Here is a 19,963-nt window from a genome sequence, read left to right as displayed (position 1 = left end):
CTAAAAAAAACTAAATGACTATCATTCAGATAGACTAAAGCTGCAATCCTTAACCATTATAAAAGCCATGCTAAAAATAAATGAAAATATGCAAATGCTGATCAGTCAGAGATAATGACATTGTGATATTTCTTGGGCTTGACTGATGCCACCGAACAGGTTAACCCATGAGGTCTAAGGGGTTTTTAGGGCCCTGGGGAAGTTTTGACATGCACTGACATTTGTGCTTTTTTCAGTTGCTTAAAAACATATTAATGGCAAAAGTCTCATAACACTGTGTTCATCATAAACTGGGCTACAATATCATATAATCAACATGTATATACATGTTTGTATTTTTGAGAGAAAAATGTTTATGCGTGGTTTTTGAAAAAGCAAAATTGTTAAGTCACTGATATAACACCACAAAACTCATTATAAACATGTTTTCCCAAGACTTTCCAAACTGAATCTAGTAGTCTAGAGTTTTTTCTTCAAAATTATGTGAAAATCATTCGTCCTACTCAATCACATAAAGCAAGATATTGATTTACAATTTTCTAAGACACTTTTGCTTGGGAAAGGCTGTATGCGTGGAGGCAGGAAAGCTCCTGAATAATCAGTGATTGACAGCTGAGAAACAAAAGAATTGAATAATGAGCCACATAATGAGCCTTGTGGGGATGTTCAACAGGAATGTAACTTTCTCTGTAGTAAAACCATGATAAGGTTTACTTTTCAATATAATGTAAATACACACACACACACACACACTATATATATATATATATATATATATATATATATATATATATATATATAAATATATATTCTATTAATTTCACAAGTATCCATAGTAGCCTAATCATGGTAAAGGTACTGTTTGGCCATCGTAAAATGAACACAGGGTTTTTGTGTTTGGTTGGCCAGCGAGAGGTTTACTTTTGTGCAGTAAAAAGAACAACTGCCTATCGTTGTCTGGACTCTTATTTGTGTTTTTGTAATAAACAAAATTACCTCATGTGTTGATCATGAAAGCAGTGAATGTGTGCACACGCGAGTGTTCCTGTGTTTAATAAACTTGCGGTGCGGAGATATGCGCTTAGACACAACTTGTGATGACTGGATATAAAGATCAAGAAGCAAATGCAGTAAAGATGAAAATGATTTATTAAATAGATGACACAGATGATATGATAGTAATGTATGATCAGACAAAGGCTGCGGTGACAAGTTCTTGTGCTCGTGGGTGAAGTCAAGATGACGGATGAAACCGGATACACAGACAGGCAGAACTCCACGCGAAGACGAGACCACAGGAACACACGACACGATAACACAGGTAAGACAATGTAGCATAATCATCTGGCAGTGAGAAGAGAGAATGGGTGAGTATATATGCCGTCTCAATAACTACCACCAGCTGGAGCCAAGCAATCACGCGCACCTGCACTCACTCAGATCATTAGTGATCAGACACACACGCATACTCCAGTCATACGACAACACAACACAGAAAGTCACGATGGACTCATCCTACCGTGACAGTACCCCCTCCCCCACGGACGTCACCTGACGTTCCCGGGCTCCTTGACCTGTGATGGAATTCATCAATAAGGGAGTGATCCAATATGTCCCGAGCAGGAACCCAACTTCTCTCCTCCGGACCGTAACCTTCCCAATCCACCAAGTACTGAAATCCGCGTCCCCTCCGTCTAGAGTCCAGAATACGATTAATCGAATAAGTTGGTTCCCCATCTACAATACGAGGCGGGGGGGGGACCGGGACCGGCGGATTAAGACGAGATTTAAACACGGGTTTGATTTTGGAAATGTGGAAAACCGGATGAATACGTCTGTACACAGGAGGGAGATTAAGGCGGACTGTTACTGGGTTAATGATCTTAGCAACAGAGAACGGGCCGATAAATTTGGGAGTCAACTTATTCGAGACGGAACGCATCGGAATATTCTGAGTAGAAAGCCACACTTTTTGACCCACGACGTAAACGGGAGGCTTCGACCGGTGGCGATCGGCCTTAGCCTTGGTGCGTTGTCTCACTTGGAGTATGACCTCACGTGCCCTGCTCCAAGTGCGACGGCACCTCTGGACGAAAGCGTGCGCGGAGGGGACCGCGACCTCGGATTCCAGACTGGGAAATAATGGTGGTTGGTACCCTAAACTACACTTAAACGGAGATAGGCCCGTAGCTGACACTGGTAATGAATTGTGCGTGTACTCCACCATAGAGAATTGTTGGCTCCAGGAGGAAGGATTCTTGGAGACCAAACATCGCAACACTCTTTCCACATCCTGATTGGCTCGTTCGGTCTCGCCAAAATTTAGATATAAATTGGGGACCCCTATCGGAGACCACGTCTGTCGGGAGGCCATGTAACCGGAATACGTGATCAACGATAGTGACCGCTGTCTCCTTGGCTGAAGGCAATTTGGGCAAGGGGATAAAATGAGCCGCCTTCGAGAATCGGTCCACTACGGTTAAAATCACCGTATTACCCTGGGAGGGTGGGAGGGCGGTAATGAAATCGAGCGAAATATGGGACCAGGGTCTCGAAGGGACCGGCAGCGGTCTAAGTAATCCGTCAGGAGGACGATTAGACGCCTTACCCACAGCGCAAACCGAACAAGCCAATACAAAATCGTGTGTGTCACGAGCCATCCCTGGCCACCAGAATCATTGCTTAACCAAAAACTTGGTTCGACTGACCCCTGGATAGCAAGCTATACTGGAATTATGGCTCCATTTAAGTACCTCTGATCTCAGTCCCTCTGGCACAAATAACCGGTTCGGTGGGCAACGGGCCGGGGGCGTTACCCCTTCTAAGGCTTTAGTTACCTTCGATTCGATCTCCCATGAGAGCGCGGAGATGAATAGAGTCTCCGGTAAAATGGGCTCGGGAGAGGAAACACGATCGGGACGCTCAAAAATGCGGGACAAAGCATCAGGTTTGGTGTTTTTAGAACCTGGACGGTAGGACAATGTGAACTCGAAACGACCGAAAAATATGCCCACCGAGCCTGCCTAGAGTTCAAACGTTTACCAGATTTGATGTATTCGAGATTCTTGTGATCAGTGTAAACTATGAAAGGCACACCCGACCCCTCAAGCCAATGACGCCATTCCTCCAGTGCTAGTTTAACAGCCAACAACTCCCGATTACCAATGTCATAATTACGTTCAGCAGGCGATAAGCGATGGGAGTAAAACGTGCAGGGATGCACCTTCCCGTCTGAGGATGTGCGTTGAGATAACACGGCTCCTACCCCCACATCTGACGCATCGACCTCCACTATGAACTAGCGTTTACGATCAGGGGCCACGATAATCGGGGCTGAAACGAAGCAGCCTTTCAGTTTGGAGAATGCAGCCTGAGCTGCATCCGACCACCTGAACGCAGTACTAGGGGAGGTCAAGGCGGTCAGAGGCGCGGCTAGTTGGCTGAAATTGCGAATAAAACGCCGGTAAAAATTGGCGAACCCCAGAAATCTCTGCAGGGCCTTGCGAGACTCTGGGGATGGCCAATCCACCACAGCCTTAACTTTCTCCGGATCCATACGGACCCCCTCAGTCGAAATTATGTGCCCTAGGAAGGAAACAGACTGTGCATGAAATTCGCATTTCTCCGCCTTGACAAAAAGCCCATTCTCTAGCAACCTAAGAAGCACTCGTCGTACGTGTTGCACATGTTCCTGGAGAGACGTAGAAAAAATCAGTATGTCGTCCAGGTAGACATACAGAAACTGATCGACCATGTCTCGCAACACGTCATTAACGAGTGCTTGGAAAACTGCTGGCGAGTTGGATAATCCGAAAGGCATCACGCAGTACTCAAAATGGCCACGAGGGGTGTTAAAAGCAGTTTTCCATTCATCCCCCTCCCTTATGCGGACCAAATTATAAGCATTACGTAAATCCAGTTTTGTGAAGACGGAGGCTCCTTGCAACCTCTCGAAAGCCGAAGACATTAACGGCAAAGGATAAGTATTCTTTACCGTAATGTTATTCAACCCTCGGTAATCAATACAAGGACGCAAGGACCCATCCTTCTTACCAACAAAAAAGAACCCCGCCCCCGCTGGAGATGAAGAAGGGCGAATGAACCCGGTTGCCAGAGAATCAGAAATGTATTTCTCCATGGCCTCCATCTCAGGAACAGAAAGAGAGTAAAGTTTGCCTTTAGGCGGAGACGTACCTGGCAGTACATCTATGGCACAGTCATAGGGACGATGTGGAGGTAGAGAAGCGGCTCGGGACTTACTGAACACTCCCTTCAGGTCATGGTACTCAAGGGGCACGCTAATTAAGTCCACCGTCTCCTCCTGAAACACAGACGCAGAGACAGGTACACAAGCAGAGACAAGACAAGACTTATGACAAGCTTCACTCCAACCGGTGATAGTTCCTAATCTCCAGTTGACAGATGGGTTGTGTTTAAGCAGCCAAGGATGTCCAAGTACAATGGGAGCCAGAGGGGAAATAGTAACATAAAACTGCAAAGTCTCAGAATGGTTGCCAGAAACACAGATGGTGACCGGGTCCGTGATGTGAGAGATGACAGATAATTCACTACCATTGAGTGCGAAGGGTGAAATGGGTTTGGAGAGAGGTGTCAACGGAACCTGGAGCTTACGTGCAAAGTGGTGATCGATTAAATTCCCCTCGGCTCCCGAGTCCAGTAGTGCGTCACAGGTGAGATGTGTGTTGCGCCACTGCAGCTTCGCCGGGAGGAGGGTAGATGTTAACGGGGTCTTTGCTGAAGAGATTCCGCCCGAAAGTAACCCCAGCACTACTCCCGGCCGTTGCCTTTTACCGGACACCGATGGAGGAGGTGCCCGGCCTCTCCGCAGTATAGGCAAAGCCCCAGTGATCGACGGCGAATCCTCTCCTCCCGGGAAAGCCGAGCTCGACCCACCTGCATGGGCTCCGGATCGGGCATGGAGGAACCGGCCGCACTCTCTCTCGACGACGGTCTTCTTTCCAGAACAGCGTGAGAAAAGCCTTCATCGTCGTAAGCCGGAATACTCCTCAGTCGGATATCCGCTCGGATAGCCGCATCGATGAGACCATTGAGAGAGGCTGGGATCTCCCCATGTTGAAGTTCACGCTGGATGCGACTGGTTAACCCATGCAGGAAAATATCCCACTTTACTCTCTTCCGTGATGTAGGTCTGGGGCTGAAGAAAGAAATGGAGAGAGCATTGAGATAGAAATGGTCTACAACATTCTGGATCACCTGCGTATTTCTCTGGCGTAGATAGTTTAGGTTCCTGACGGGACGCGCTCGCGGGTGGTGTAGGAGGAACAGACGGTGCGGGTGGCGCAGTGGGTAGCGTCAGCTGTTGGATCGCCTGGGTGAGCTCGGACACTTTGTCTGTCAGGTCCTTCATTAGTGATGTGACATCTGAAGCGAAACTCCGGAGCTTGTGTCGAGCAAAAAGGGGCGTTCCAGATGAAGCCCCGATTCGAGGCTTGTATCGTTTCCGTGAAAATCACGTGACGATGACAAACGAGGCCTCGTTTTCTGTTGAATACGTCATTGCTTCACTCTGAGTATCGCCTCCGGATAAAAATGGTTCGAAACTCGCGCCTCTTGTGGGTTTTGCAGTACGTTTGCATTGGTGTTGAGGTGTTGGTTGTACGTAGTGGAGTTTGTAGTGAGTTTGTAGTATAGTTATCATTATATATCATAGCCTGTATTATACATTATATACACTGACGATTATATTAGAGTAAATTATACATAGCCTAGGAAAGTAGATCATTAGAGTAAATTAGCATATATCTAGTTCTAATACCTATAATACGTAATTATTTTGATATATATATTATGATATATATATATCGCCTATATTAGTAGTAGTTTTATTATTATTATTATATAGTATTGCTGTTGTTATTATTATTATTATTATTATAATTAAAAAAAGACTAGACTTTATTAGGGATAGCCTAGGAGGACTGAGGATCCATTGGGATATTGAAACAAACAGAAGCTCCAATATCCCAATTTATATAAGCTGGCACTGACCTTCTTATGTTGTCCAGCATCATCAGTGCCCTGTGAAAGGGTGTTTTCTAAGGCTTGAGAGGAGCTTTCTAAAAAGAGAAACCGCTTCAATCCAAATACTGTTAAAAAACTTTTGTTTTAAATAAAAACCAGTAAACACTTTTCCGTGTTGCAGTTTGCCGTTTCACACTTCCAGTCCCATAAGCATATGCACTATATTGCACCCATCAGTTCAATAAGCATTGCACTATTGCATTCCCAGTCAGCACTGCACTCATAATTTATTTACACTCATTCGGGGCATTCACGGTTAATAACCCAAAGAACTACTGAATAGTTGGACACAAAGTTGTGTATGTATGAGTTGTGTGTACAAATTAACACAAGCAGAGTAAAATACTTTATTTAATACACAGGCAATAGATAAAGCACACACCATGACAATTTGGTTGCTCAGAATGAATAGATTTGTGTGCAATACATTGCTTTCCACAGCAGGTGTCACTAGAGAGAACACTGTTCATGAGGCTTCGGGTAACTGAACCTTTTTGCGAACCAATGGGCTGGAAAGCCTCAGTGGTTCAGGAAGCCTCATTTGGCCATCACTATCCTTCATTCCCCGGCTCAGTTCCTCAATCCGACTGTCCTGGGTGGTGAAGCGATGTATGGCAGCGGAGATAAACTCTTCAAACCGAGCCGGGGATCCTTTACCTGCTGCTTCCATTTTTTGGCCAGATGATTCTGTGATGACTGGATATAAAGATCAGGAAGCAAATGCAGTAAAGATGAAAATGATTTATTAAATAGATGACACAGATGATATGATAGTAATGTATGATCAGACAAAGGCTGCGGTGACAAGTTCTTGTGCTCGTGGGTGAAGTCAAGATGACGGATGAAACCGGATACACAGACAGGCAGAACTCCACGCGAAGACGAGACCACAGGAACACACGACACGATAACACAGGTAAGACAATGTAGCATAATCATCTGGCAGTGAGAAGAGAGAATGGGTGAGTATATATGCCGTCTCAATAACTACCACCAGCTGGAGCCAAGCAATCATGCGCACCTGCACTCACTCAGATGATTAGTGATCACACACACACACACACACGCATACTCCAGTCATACGACAACACAACACAGAAAGTCACGATGGACTCATCCTACCGTGACACAACTAAATAAGGATTGTACTGTTTGCAATCGCGTATTTTATTGGTTAACATTGGTTGATTGAATTTACTGAGAGAGAGAGACGCGGGCATGATTGAACAGTGGAAACAATAAAAAAAAAAAAATACATATCCGTCATTTTGTTCATACAGGACATCATTCAAACTGCAAAGTATAGGCTTATATTTGTGTACAGTCGCAATAAAACAAAACGTGCTTTTGTCAAACTGTAAACTCTTGTCAAACCATAACCTACAACTGTCATCTAACAACACACACACACAATTATCATTTATTCAGCTTCAGAATTCCATAGGGGTACAGTACATGACTGCTAGCAAAAGCTAATGTTGGATTGTTTGTGACTTGGGCTTGGTGACTCAGTAGTCCTCCTGTCCTGACTATCAACTTTTCACAGATGAGCTGGTTTTAGTTTAAATACGGTTTGTGAAATACTCTCAAAGCAAACATTTAGAAGTTCTAAAATGAGGAGTAAGAAATTGCCAAGTTAGGAGTTATTTTTAGCCTCAAGATGTTTTATGAATGCAGCCCCTGATGTTCACTGGAAAATCATGTCAACATGATGCATTGCTCTACAATTTTTTGCATGATTAAAGAACTGACCATCCCCAATCAGCCAATCACTGTGGGCATAGTCAGTAAGCTCATCCATCGCAACAAGGTCAGCTCCACCCTTTATCTTAACTTAGGATTTTCCCTCATGTGTTAAAAGTTGGTCCCATCAGCTTTGTGAATAAGTTTAACTTTTGCTGCTTTTTAGGAGAACTTTTAGTGGTAATATAACATGTTTTGTGATTATGGCCCTGGTCTTTCAATTTAAAAGAATATTTAAAATGTTTCAAATTGAGTGACCATTTACTCACTCCCATGCAATCACATTTTGTTCATCCAGTAGGATGTTATAGCAAATTAGTTTCCTAAGGGCAGGTATATTTTTCCTTTACTTATCACATGATTATAGTTACATGCAGGGTTGGGGAGTAATGGTGTAATGACTTATGTAATCGGGATACAAAAATCCAGTAACTATCATTCATTACAGTTACGTCAAAAAACGTAGTAATCAGATTATAGTTACTTTTTTGAAAAAAGGGGGAATACTTTCAGGATTACAATGGTTTCATTTAAAGAGCAAATTGTAAGTTAAACCACACAGTCACTCAAAGTATAGAAAAATACTGTAGGAACTAGATTTTCTTTAAAATATAATTATAAATACACTAGTAAGGCTTTTGGAGTCATTTTTGTAAGGAAATTTTAGTCCCGCCTCTAAAAACCGCTAAACCGGAAGTGACGTAAATAGAGGTAAACGATGGATCGCAATGACAGTTCTTCGGACGCTGAGAGACGAGTAAATGTTTATTCATACTCGTATGGCGAACTACAGCCATACAATTATGAGTTTGCTATGCAGCCAAGAGTGCATGGGCTGGTCAGGGTTAAACAGAACAGTCAGAAGAGACAAATTGAAGTGTTATGTGATGAGAAAAGGACAGATGTCTGGGTGAGATCAGTGTTTATAGACACTATCTAGCGAGATGTAATACTGTGCTCAGATCAAAAGATTGTACAGATTATTATCATATATCATGCAATAGCAAAGATAGTATTGCTACTTTACGTCTGTTTAATGCTTATAAGTTATGTTAATATCCATCCACACTTACGTTACGTGATACAGATGTTGCTCATCACCGCAGGAGAGGTGAGCTGTCTGAACCCATATGTGCTACAGGCCAGGCCAGTTAAATTTTTTTCAATTCAATTCAATTCAATTTTATTTATATAGCGCTTTTCACAATTTGGTAATTGCATCAAAGCAGCTTTATTTTTTAGCAGAGTATGTTTATGGCAGAGATTATTTATTACTAATTTATTTAATATGCATGTATATGTCACAGGAGTGACGATCTTTTAGGCGGAACCAAAAATTGGGAAAGTTTGGTTCCGCCCGGATGTTTCCGCCCGGACCGGTAAGAGAAAACACCGGACATCCGGTAGCGTCGCGAACGCTGTAGTCAGCCAAATTACATACAGCTGAGATACCGAACTGTGAAGAGAGCCATACCTACCCAAAGCTGTAGTCAGCGCAGAGGTGAGAGGACCATTGGAAACCGATTCATTGTGCCTTTGTGTCCCAGCAGTCATCTGTGGGGGAGGAGAGAGAACCAGTGTGAATGTTAAAGGAACGAGCAAGGAAGGAAACCCATACTTACCAAAAGCTGCAGTCGGTGAAGAGGTGAGAGAACCCTTTGAGGTCGATCCACCGTGTCCTCGTGTCCCGGCTGTAGTCTGTGGAGAAAGAGGGAACAGGGAAGGAGAGTGAGTCGACAAGCAAGGAGCTGTGTGAGATAGGCGGTGAACCGCCTCTAGCTAGCTACAGGTACACGGATAAGAAAGAGTCTATACCAACACTGACTTTGATCTATTCTGCCTCCAGGAAGGAAGAGGAGTGCGCCACGGACAGAGGGAACCAGAGGCGGGAGCCCGTTCCCCGACGCAACCCCCACCCCCTGGCACTCACTTGCTCGTGGCCCCCTGGAGGGCAGAGCCGGACATTAGTTTTTAATTCACCTTTCCCCAAATTTCCAGTACCTTTTAAATATTTAAATAAATAAAGAATATTTTTTTATACTTACCTGTTCCTCGTTGTTGTTTGGTCATTGGGTTGGTTTTGGGGACCTCCTCGAGGTGGGAATTGAGAAGGGGCGTGGCTTAACCACTAGCAGCCAGCCCCTGGCTTGTGACATATAAGCAATCCTGCTATATTTTGCAAAAACGCCTAAAAAAAACATACCCAAAGTAAATTGCATACTGTTCTTGAAGTATTTGGAGTATATGCATGATTTTGATGTCTTTTGAAAGGTAAGACTCTGAAGTTTGTTCCTATATAGTCAGATTCACTGCAAGTCTTACTGTTATAAAGTAATAGAATTTTAAACACACTGAAAGAGGGGAAAAAATTATTCCGCCTACTTTTTTTTGTAAACAGTTGCCTGCAGATGACTAATAATGGGGAGCTTTTAGCTGGAAAACCCATTCAGATCATAGCATGAAGCCTTACAAAGCTTTACCAAGCAAATTTGATTACAATATCTTAGAAAATGTGTCTTTTTCACATGTTTATCCAAGTTTATGTCTAGGCGGCCTTCTATAAAGGGCACTTGGAGACACCAAATGGCCCTTTGTAACCATTGACATAAAATGCTGTTTTTCTTGAATGCTTCAATGTACAATCATATTTTTGGGCTCTAATGAAAGGTTACACTTAGAGCTACTCTATTTCATGTCCAAATTTACTGTCAATAATTGCTGACACATAGTAAATGAAGTATTATAGTGTTGAAAAAACTAAATTCTTGAAACTATACTTGTAAAAATAAAGATACAAAACAAGTTCTATAGTAATAAAATACTTTTAATATTAGAAAAAAACACAATCTAAATATATCAATGTATATAAAAAACTATTTAGAAATTTTACAATAATATTACAGGTTATTGGCAACATGCCACTCGTTATTACACTCACGGCTTTTCAAAAAGCACAAAGGCACATCACATGAAGAACATTTTACAGTTGTCTTTGCATGGCAGTGCCTGCACCTTAGACGACCTGTGGTGCTGTCTCCACTAATATGCAAAGGCTTGTGATGTGCTCTGTGTGAAGTGGGCGATGGAGCGGGCATGTCAGCAGCCACTACCAGCAACTCACTAGTGTCTCACTAAATGCCTTCTGGTGCATTGGCACCTCCCCTTTACCTTTAGGTATTATGCTTGTAAATCAGGAAGGCATTCACAATGGCAATGTCTAAGAAATGATAAAAAAGGCCTTAACCACTTCTGGGTTTTGTGGATCACTTTATAATAGCTGATAAGGGCATTGGAAAGGTCCACACCACCCATGCACCTGTATGGACAGAAAAGACAACATTGAGGCACATATTTTTTTCATTTATAATCTATATTCTACTATTTTACTTGCATATGCTACTATTTTACTTGCATAAAGTAACGCAGAAGCACAGACACACACACACACACACACACACACGCAAATACGGGCACAAATACCTGTGCATGAGCGCATACACACACTATACGCACAAGATATCACAACACGCACCCAAACAAAGCTCTATTTTACTTGCATAAAGTAACGCAGAATCACACACAGACACACACGCAAATACGGGCACAAATACCTGTGCATGAGCGCAAACAAACACACTCGTGCATGAGATCACCAAACACGCACAATATATCACAACACGCACCCAAACAAAGCTCTATTTTACTTGCATAAAGTAACGCAGAAGCACACACAGACACACACGCAAATACGGGCACAAATACCTGTGCATGAGCGCATACAAACACACACAAGCTCACCAAACACGAACACGATATCAAAACACAACACGCACCCAAACACAAACCTCAGTACCAACAGTAAAATATGTTTTATAATACAATAAAACACTTACTTGTCGAGAGTGAAGTCTCCCCCATCCAAAATAGCTCTTCCTGCTACCGAGTCGACGGCGGAAACGCTCTCTTCGTCTGAAACGTCTTCCTCCAACAAATCACTTTCACCCCTGGTACACTGCTCGACAACTTCTTCAAGTGAAAAGTTTCTTTTAATTGCTCTTTTCGACATTGTAAAACTTTTTAGACGCTCAATGCTTTCCTAGCACAGCATTAGCAGCTTTAGCGCACGGCCCCGAGTCACCACTGGGATTTGCGCACAGCGCGCAACCCAACGAATGATTGTTTGTGCACGGCCAATCGGGTTACATCCTCGCTCAAGGGCGTTCCTTGTGTATTTCTCCCTGTTGTCACCTATGAGAAGCACCTATTCGCTCAAGTGAGGTGACTCCAACACATCTGCAATGTTTACAAGTGAAGAGACGCTACACGACGGAATGCGTCGGAGATTTGGTGGCTTTGTTGGCTATTTGTACATGATACTACTATGTTCCTTGGATGTTTATTGACATATACATGTGCTGTGGACTAAATATTTCACTGAATTGGATTTACTGGACCCCTCAGAGTGTAACTACACCGTTTTTGTTGGAATTTTATGGATCTTTGGACTACAAGAAGGCGTCATAGGTCAGTTTTTTCATTTTCATACACATTTTGTAGCTGGTTTTTTGGTTGTTGGTTGTTTGACAAACACTCTGATTGCACTGACTGTGTTGACTGGATCTTAAAATGGTTTACATCGTTCGAATCACAAGAATCTCAGCTTTTTAATGTTATATAATATGTTTAGGTTTGTCTTTTTTAAGTTGTTGTATTTCCCAATGTTATCAACCAAAACACATGCAGTGTGCCGCCGGCAGTACAGCGGATTCGGATCAGGATAAATTAACAGTGAATTAAATATTTGAATGTTAAAACAATCTTAATACATTTGTTTTAAAACAACTATAATGAATTTGTTTTAATTACAAGTTGCCTATAGGTCATGACTAAGTCACTATTTTTGCTGGCACTAGTCAATATTCAAATTAACAATATGAATAGTTTTTCCATCTCCAGACAATACCACTAAATACAGCATAGGCAAGTTATCCGCTGGGCGTCTAAGGAATTCTGTGCAGGCACCCTTACCTGCATGTGTCAGCCATTCGAGGACAGGTTCCAGAGGAAGGAGGACTTTATAAATGGTTTGAATACCCCCATTTTATGACAATCAATAAACAATAATCACAAATTGTCTTACTGTATAAAAACTGGTTTATGAAGTTTAGATCAGATATATACCAAGCAGATCTGCATTTGTAATTCGATTTAGTTTTATTTATGTAGCACCGAAAGAAAGATATACAATCTGACCCATTTAAAAACATTTAACAATTTTTCAGTATCTTTCTTTCCCATCATATGTGCGGGTATTATAATAATGTGTTGAAGTGTGTTAAATTGTGAATGCTGTGTTTAATAGATCCCAACAGCCTCATCCTTGTTGATCCTCTGGATGGCTCTGGAGAGGGGAGCAGGTGTAGTGGAAGACAGGACAGTGCTGCATTCTCGTAGAGCCTGTGGTGACCTGGAGTATTCCAGAACAGAATATTTAAATAGATTAAATTTATTTGTCCCTGTTAACAGTGTACACCAAAGTAATACAGTTCTGATAAAAAAAAATATAGTCAAAGTGGTTTTGATGGTTTTGGTGATGATTCAGCTTTATATTAATTTTTGAAAGCGTTATGCAATGCTATTGTTCAAACATTTACAATCTTTTAACAATAAACAACCGCTTACTGCAAATCTCTCATATTGCCATGCCTTCACGATGGTAGGAATTGTGTACATGGTGGAAGAAGGTGCTGACAAGATGCTCTGAAGCCCAAACAGCTTTAACATCTTGATGATCTGGGTCAGTGTCGGCCGGTGACTTCTTTTTTGAGGGCGCACGTTGCGAAGCTGGTCACATGCATTGAGCTCGTCATGTGTGTCTCGTCATTTCAAAATATGTGTTGAGCACGTCATGTAAACTTATGTGCATCACACGTGATGTCAAAATACAAGTCTGCTGCACACGCATGTAAAGGGTTTATGATAAAAGATACGCTCACGTTTGCCTGATACTCACTTAATCTCCTGTGTAATCACAGTTTAGTGTCAAGTTAGTGTCTTGCGAGTATTTTGTGAACATGAGTGCTTCTTTTATCATAAACCTTTTCAACGCGTGTGCAGCAGGCACGTATTGTGACAAGAGGCATGATGCACATGGTTCACACACGTCACAACAAACACATATTTGGAATTCACGCCCCTCAGAAGAGAAGTCACTGGTCACCAAAAATGCTGATACATGCATGCTGCACAGACCTAAGAGATGTATATAAAAAGCTGAAAATTACTATACCATTGCATATAAAACCAAAAATACGTTATGTACGGTACAACAGACATCAGCTGGCTTTGGCAAACAATGAACTGCCAACAGCCCTGAATAAAAAGAAAAACATTATTTTTGACTTTGATAGACATGAATAAGTCTTACTTGTGTGAACAGGATGAGATTCTTGCAGTGGTTTCTCATCAGATGAGTCTTTTTTGTGTTTTTTCCTCCTCCATAACACATCACCAGGTTCGTCCATGACAACAGAGGATGATTAATCATACTAAGCATCTTAATCTGTAGCTGGACAACTAGAATTAAAACAGATTCACCTTTATATAATTGTATAACAGCATGTCACTTCTTAGGTACATACATGAACACACCACATGACAATAAACGAATTACGAATTAGCTATGCAAACAAAGTAAATAAGATGTAACTCGATTTGATGGTTATACTATTTGCAAACTAAGGTTATCAGTTAGTTGATTTCCATATTTATAAGAAACTTGAATGAAATCATTATGTTAAATGATTTGGTAGTTAGCAAATGTTAAAAAAACAAAACTTACTGTGCATAGTTCACGTTATCTTCGAGCTGCATCTCTGACAGACCGTGATCGATTCATGTTTTCTCGCGGTGGCAAAAACACAGGCCTCACGTGGTTCTTGCTTCGGCATCCAATGTTTAACTCCATCATATTGCCGGGATGATAATCCTCTGATCTAACGTGAACGCTATACACCACCGCTTTTTCTGAAGCACATGCTGAAGTGAAGTCCGTCTCTCGTCTCTTTCCTCGTGCTGCGCTAAACACACCCAGACACGGAAGATAGCGCGGTCTTTATTCTTCAAAGGAAACGGACCCGCTGTCCTGACAGGCTGGAGTTTGTAAAACCTCCACTAACACAATAATTAACCATAACGATGCTAAATTGAAACTACGGAGAATCACATCAATTTGCGACTGCTTTTGCTGAATGCAACCGCAGCACTAAGCCAACGTAGAGCCTGTCAGACGATCGCCTCTGACTAAGTCATATGACGCGTTTGTGGTGTAATCTATATTACATGTTACCACTAGAGGGCAACACTGACATGTGTAATGCCTGAGGACTGCATGGCAGGGATTAGATGAATAAGTGAGGGACACGTTATGGTTGTAGTTGATAAATAAAGTGACACGGGAAACACTCAAAGCAGCAGTCTTTATTTGTAAATCAACACAACACAACATGGTGTCAGAAGTGGCTGTGCTTTGAGAAAGTTGTAGTCAGCTTTGCGCCCGGCTAGCGACTATGAGCGAGGAAGACTTAGCGAGAGGAGCCCCAGCAGCCGCAGCGGCGCCGGTGATGGCGGCGGCGACTCCAGCAGCTACCTTCACCATTAAACCACCGGAGCCATTTGATTTTGCAAAGCCCCAGGAGTGGGAAAGGTGGATCAGACGGTTCGAGCGTTTTAGACTGGCAAGTAATCTGAATAACTCTTCGGAAGCAAACCAAGTCAATACTTTAGTTTATTGCATGGGAGATGAGGCTGACGACGTGCTAAGAGGGCTTGAGCTAACAGCCATGCAGCGCCAGCAATACAATGCAGTCAAAACAGCTTTCGACAGGCATTTTGTCCCTAGAAAGAATGTAATTTATGAGAGGGCAAAATTTAACAAGAGAGTGCAACAGCCATCAGAACCCGTGGACATATTCATTACAGCCCTATACGCATTGGCAGAAAACTGTGAGTACGGCGCTCTTCATGATGACCTTTTGAGAGATAGGCTTGTAGTGGGTCTTAAAGATTCGTCTCTGTCAGAAAGAATGCAGCTTGACAAAGATCTTACCCTAGCTAAAGCTATCACAATGGCGAGACAATCTGAGGAAATAAACAGACAGCAAACTGACCTGAGAGGAGAAGTTATCGCCAGCAAAACAGCTATGGATGCAGTACAGGTTAGAAAAGCGAAGCCGTATAAGTTTAAAACCAAAGAACAGAAACAGTTAAAGTTCGCAAAGTGTCAGCAGACCAAACACGACAGTAAAGCATGTTTCAAGTGTGGCAAAGCACCCGCGCATGCAGCAGCACAGTGCCCAGCAAAAAATGCAGAATGTCACAACTGTGGGAAACGAGGACACTACGGTAGAGTCTGTAAGTCCAGTACATCTGTGAATGAGGTCGCGGACAGCGCGGCTGGACTTTTTCTGGGCGTGGTGGATTCTGGAGAAGAACCATGGCTGGCTGACATAAATGTGAGCGGACATAAGGTGACTTTCAAGCTAGATTCCGGGGCAGATGTGTCCGCCATTTCCGAACAGACATTTGTGAGCTTCAACCTCAGAGACAAAGTATTGGACAAGGCTGAAAAACCACTGTACGGGCCGGGAGGGGCCGCGTTAGCTGTTTTGGGGTCTACCACAGAGACTATTGCATATGGTGAGAGGAGCACTACAGAGAAAATCTATGTAGTCCAAAACCTGCGCATGGCACTGCTGAGTAGAGCAGCCTCGGTGAGACTGAAGCTTATCGCCAGAGTTGATACTATAAACGAGGAGACAGTGAGTAAAGCCTACCCCAAGTTATGCAAAGGACTCGGGCTAGTTCGTAAGCCATACACCATAAAACTAAAACCTGATGCCAAGCCCTTTTCCCTCAAAGTGCCAAGGCGTGTGCCACTGCCGCTCATGGGCAAAGTTAAAAAGGAGCTGGACAGAATGGAAGGAATGGGAGTTATTAGTCGTGTGGACGAGCCGACCGACTGGTGCTGTGGCATGGTAGTAGCTCCCAAAAAGGACACAGAGCAGGTGCGTATCTGTGTGGACATGACACCTTTAAATGAGTCCGTGTGTCGTGAAAGATACATACTTCCTTCTGTAGACCAAACACTAGGCATGCTCACAGGTGCTCAATATTTTTCAAAACTCGACGCAAACATGGGCTTTTGGCAAATACCACTATCTGCAGAGTCGGCACTCCTCACTACCTTTATTACACCATTTGGCAGGTACCACTTTAACCGTTTGCCATTCGGGATTTCCAGCGCACCCGAACATTTTCAAAACATGATGGTGACAGAGGTTACGGCAGGTCTCGAGGGTGTCGTTTGTCACATGGACGATATCCTGGTCTGGGGGTCGACCGTAGAGGAGCACGACGCAAGACTGCATGCTGTCCTGCAGCGAGCAGAGGAAGCTGGTGTTACATTGAACATGTCAAAATGTGAGTTTAATAAAAGAAAAGTCAAATTCCTTGGATTCATCGTCGCAGCGGACGGAATGAGCCCCGATCCGGACAAAACCCAAGCTGTTCAGGACATGAAAGAGCCAAGCAATGTGAGTGAGCTGAGGAGCTTCCTTGGTTTGGTGAACCAACTGGGGAAGTTTATTCCCAACCTTTCTGAAAAGGATAAGCCACTAAGAGATTTACTTTCAACCAAAAATGCATGGTACTGGGGGCACGACCAGCAAAAAGCGTTTCACAACCTTAAACTTGAACTGTCTTCTCCTCCTGTGTTACAGCTCTACGACCCGAATAAGCCCCAGAAAATCTCCGCGGATGCCTCTTCGTTTGGCCTGGGGGCGGTCATGCTGCAGCAATCGGGTGATGTGTGGTTGCCAGTGGCTTATGCTTCCCGATCATTAACACCTACCGAGCAGCGCTACGCACAGGTGGAGAAAGAGGCGCTGGCTCTTACATGGGCCTGTGAGAGGTTTAATGACTTTATCCTAGGTCTCCACTTTGAACTTGAAACAGACCACAAGCCACTAGTGAGTCTTCTGGGAGGACAAGCTTTGGATGCGCTTCCGCCACGGATACAGAGATTCCGTATGCGCTTAATGAGGTACTGCGCAGAAGGCTGGCCGGATCGTAACCAGCTGCAAGGAGCGGTGAAGCATTACTGGCCTGAGAGAGGTGTTCTGAGTGTGCACAATGGACTGCTACTTAGGGGCACAAGGTTAGTTATTCCTGCGAACATGAGAAACTCGGTTTTGGATAAAATACACGAGGGTCACCAGGGAGTGGTTAAGTGCAGAGAGCGTGCTCGTCAGGCAGTGTGGTGGCCGGGTTTAAGCAACCAGATCAGTGAACTTGTCCTTAAATGCAGACAGTGCATACAGGAAACAGTCAATGTAAGAGAGCCTTTGATGCCCACAGATTTACCCGACAGACCGTGGCAGAAGTTAGGTGCTGACTTGTTCACTCTGCAAGATAAAAACTACCTGTTAATAGTGGACTACTTCTCTAGGTATATAGAGATTGCTCAGCTCAGCCCAATTCGTTCTGCTGATGTCATTGTGCATTTGAAATCAATATTTGCTCGTCACGGAATACCAGAGATACTGATCACAGACAACGGCCCGCAGTTTGCATGTCAGGAAATGAAAGACTTTGCAAGTGAGTACTGTTTTGAGCACGTGACCAGTAGTCCCAGGTACCCCCAAAGCAATGGCGAGGCGGAGAGAGCTGTCCGCACTGTTAAAAATCTCCTCAAGAAGGCTGGTGATCCGTACAGGGCTCTATTGGCTTATAGGACCACAGCGCTGGCAAATGGTTACAGCCCTGCTCAGCTGCTCATGGGGCGTCGGCTCCGTACCACCCTACCGATGCTACCAGAGGCTTTACAGCCATGTCTGCCTGATCTTCAACTGCTTCGTCATGTGGAGAGGGAGAGCAGGATGAGACAAACAGAATGTTTCAACAAAAGACACCGAACAAGAGATCTGGACAAACTGATACCTGGAAACCCTGTTTGGATTACAGATGCAAAAGCAACAGGCACAGTGACATCTGTCCACACAACCCCACGGTCCTATGTCATCAGTAGATCGCAGGGTACAGTCAGAAGGAACCGCAGTCATCTTGTGTCTTTGCCTATCTCAGAGTCTCATACTGAATCACAGCTGACCCAGTCTAATGAAAGTAGCCCTCCTGCAGAGACACTTTCTGAGCAACCAGTACAACAAACACCAGATGTTGTTCGAACTAGGTCTGGTAGAGAAGTGGTGAAACCAATAAGACTGGATCTGTGAAGGAACGTGTTAACGTTTTTGTTATGTGTGCATAAGTTCTGAAATATGCCTTAATCTAATCAGAGTTTTGGCATTAAAAAAGTGTTTATTGTTTACAATAGCTGTTTGATAAGGGAAAAGAAATGTTATGACAATGTTGTGCCCAGAACATTACAGTTCAGCTGACCTATGTGACATGTTAGAAGTAAAATCAATGGAGAAATACTAATGGTTTGAGTTACAGCTAAGAGTGGTTTACTTTACTTTCAGTAAGGGGGATGTGGTGTAATCTATATTACATGTTACCACTAGAGGGCAACACTGACATGTGTAATGCCTGAGGACTGCATGGCAGGGATTAGATGAATAAGTGAGGGACACGTTATGGTTGTAGTTGATAAATAAAGTGACACGGGAAACACTCAAAGCAGCAGTCTTTATTTGTAAATCAACACAACACAACAGCGTTGTTGAAAAAAACAGGGATTTTGAGAACGGTCTTAGTAAATGTCACCTTTTTTACTAAATTTATGCGCTTAGAGTATTGTAAATTTTTTTTGCTTTCGCATTTAATTTTTATATGGTACTTTCATACAAGGTTATATATTTATCTCACAAAAAATGTAACCTTCAATATGCACTTTAAAACTAAATAAATCAATATCACTAAGGTGGGTAGAGTACCCAAAATCTGTACTCAAGTAAAAGTACAAGTACTTATACAAAAATGTACTCAAGTTAAAGTAAAAGTATCAAATCAAATTATTTACTTGAGTAAGAGTAAAAAAGTATTAGATGAAAAAACTACTCAAGTAGTTAGTTACTCGTTACTTTCGATTTGATAGAGAAGTAGCGCAAAAGCACTCAAATTTCTGACTATTTGGAGG

The sequence above is a fragment of the Paramisgurnus dabryanus genome, chromosome 3 (genome assembly GCF_030506205.2).
Source record: "Paramisgurnus dabryanus chromosome 3, PD_genome_1.1, whole genome shotgun sequence".
NCBI classification, from domain to species: Eukaryota; Metazoa; Chordata; class Actinopteri; order Cypriniformes; family Cobitidae; genus Paramisgurnus; species Paramisgurnus dabryanus.
This window is presented reverse-complemented; position numbering follows the sequence as displayed.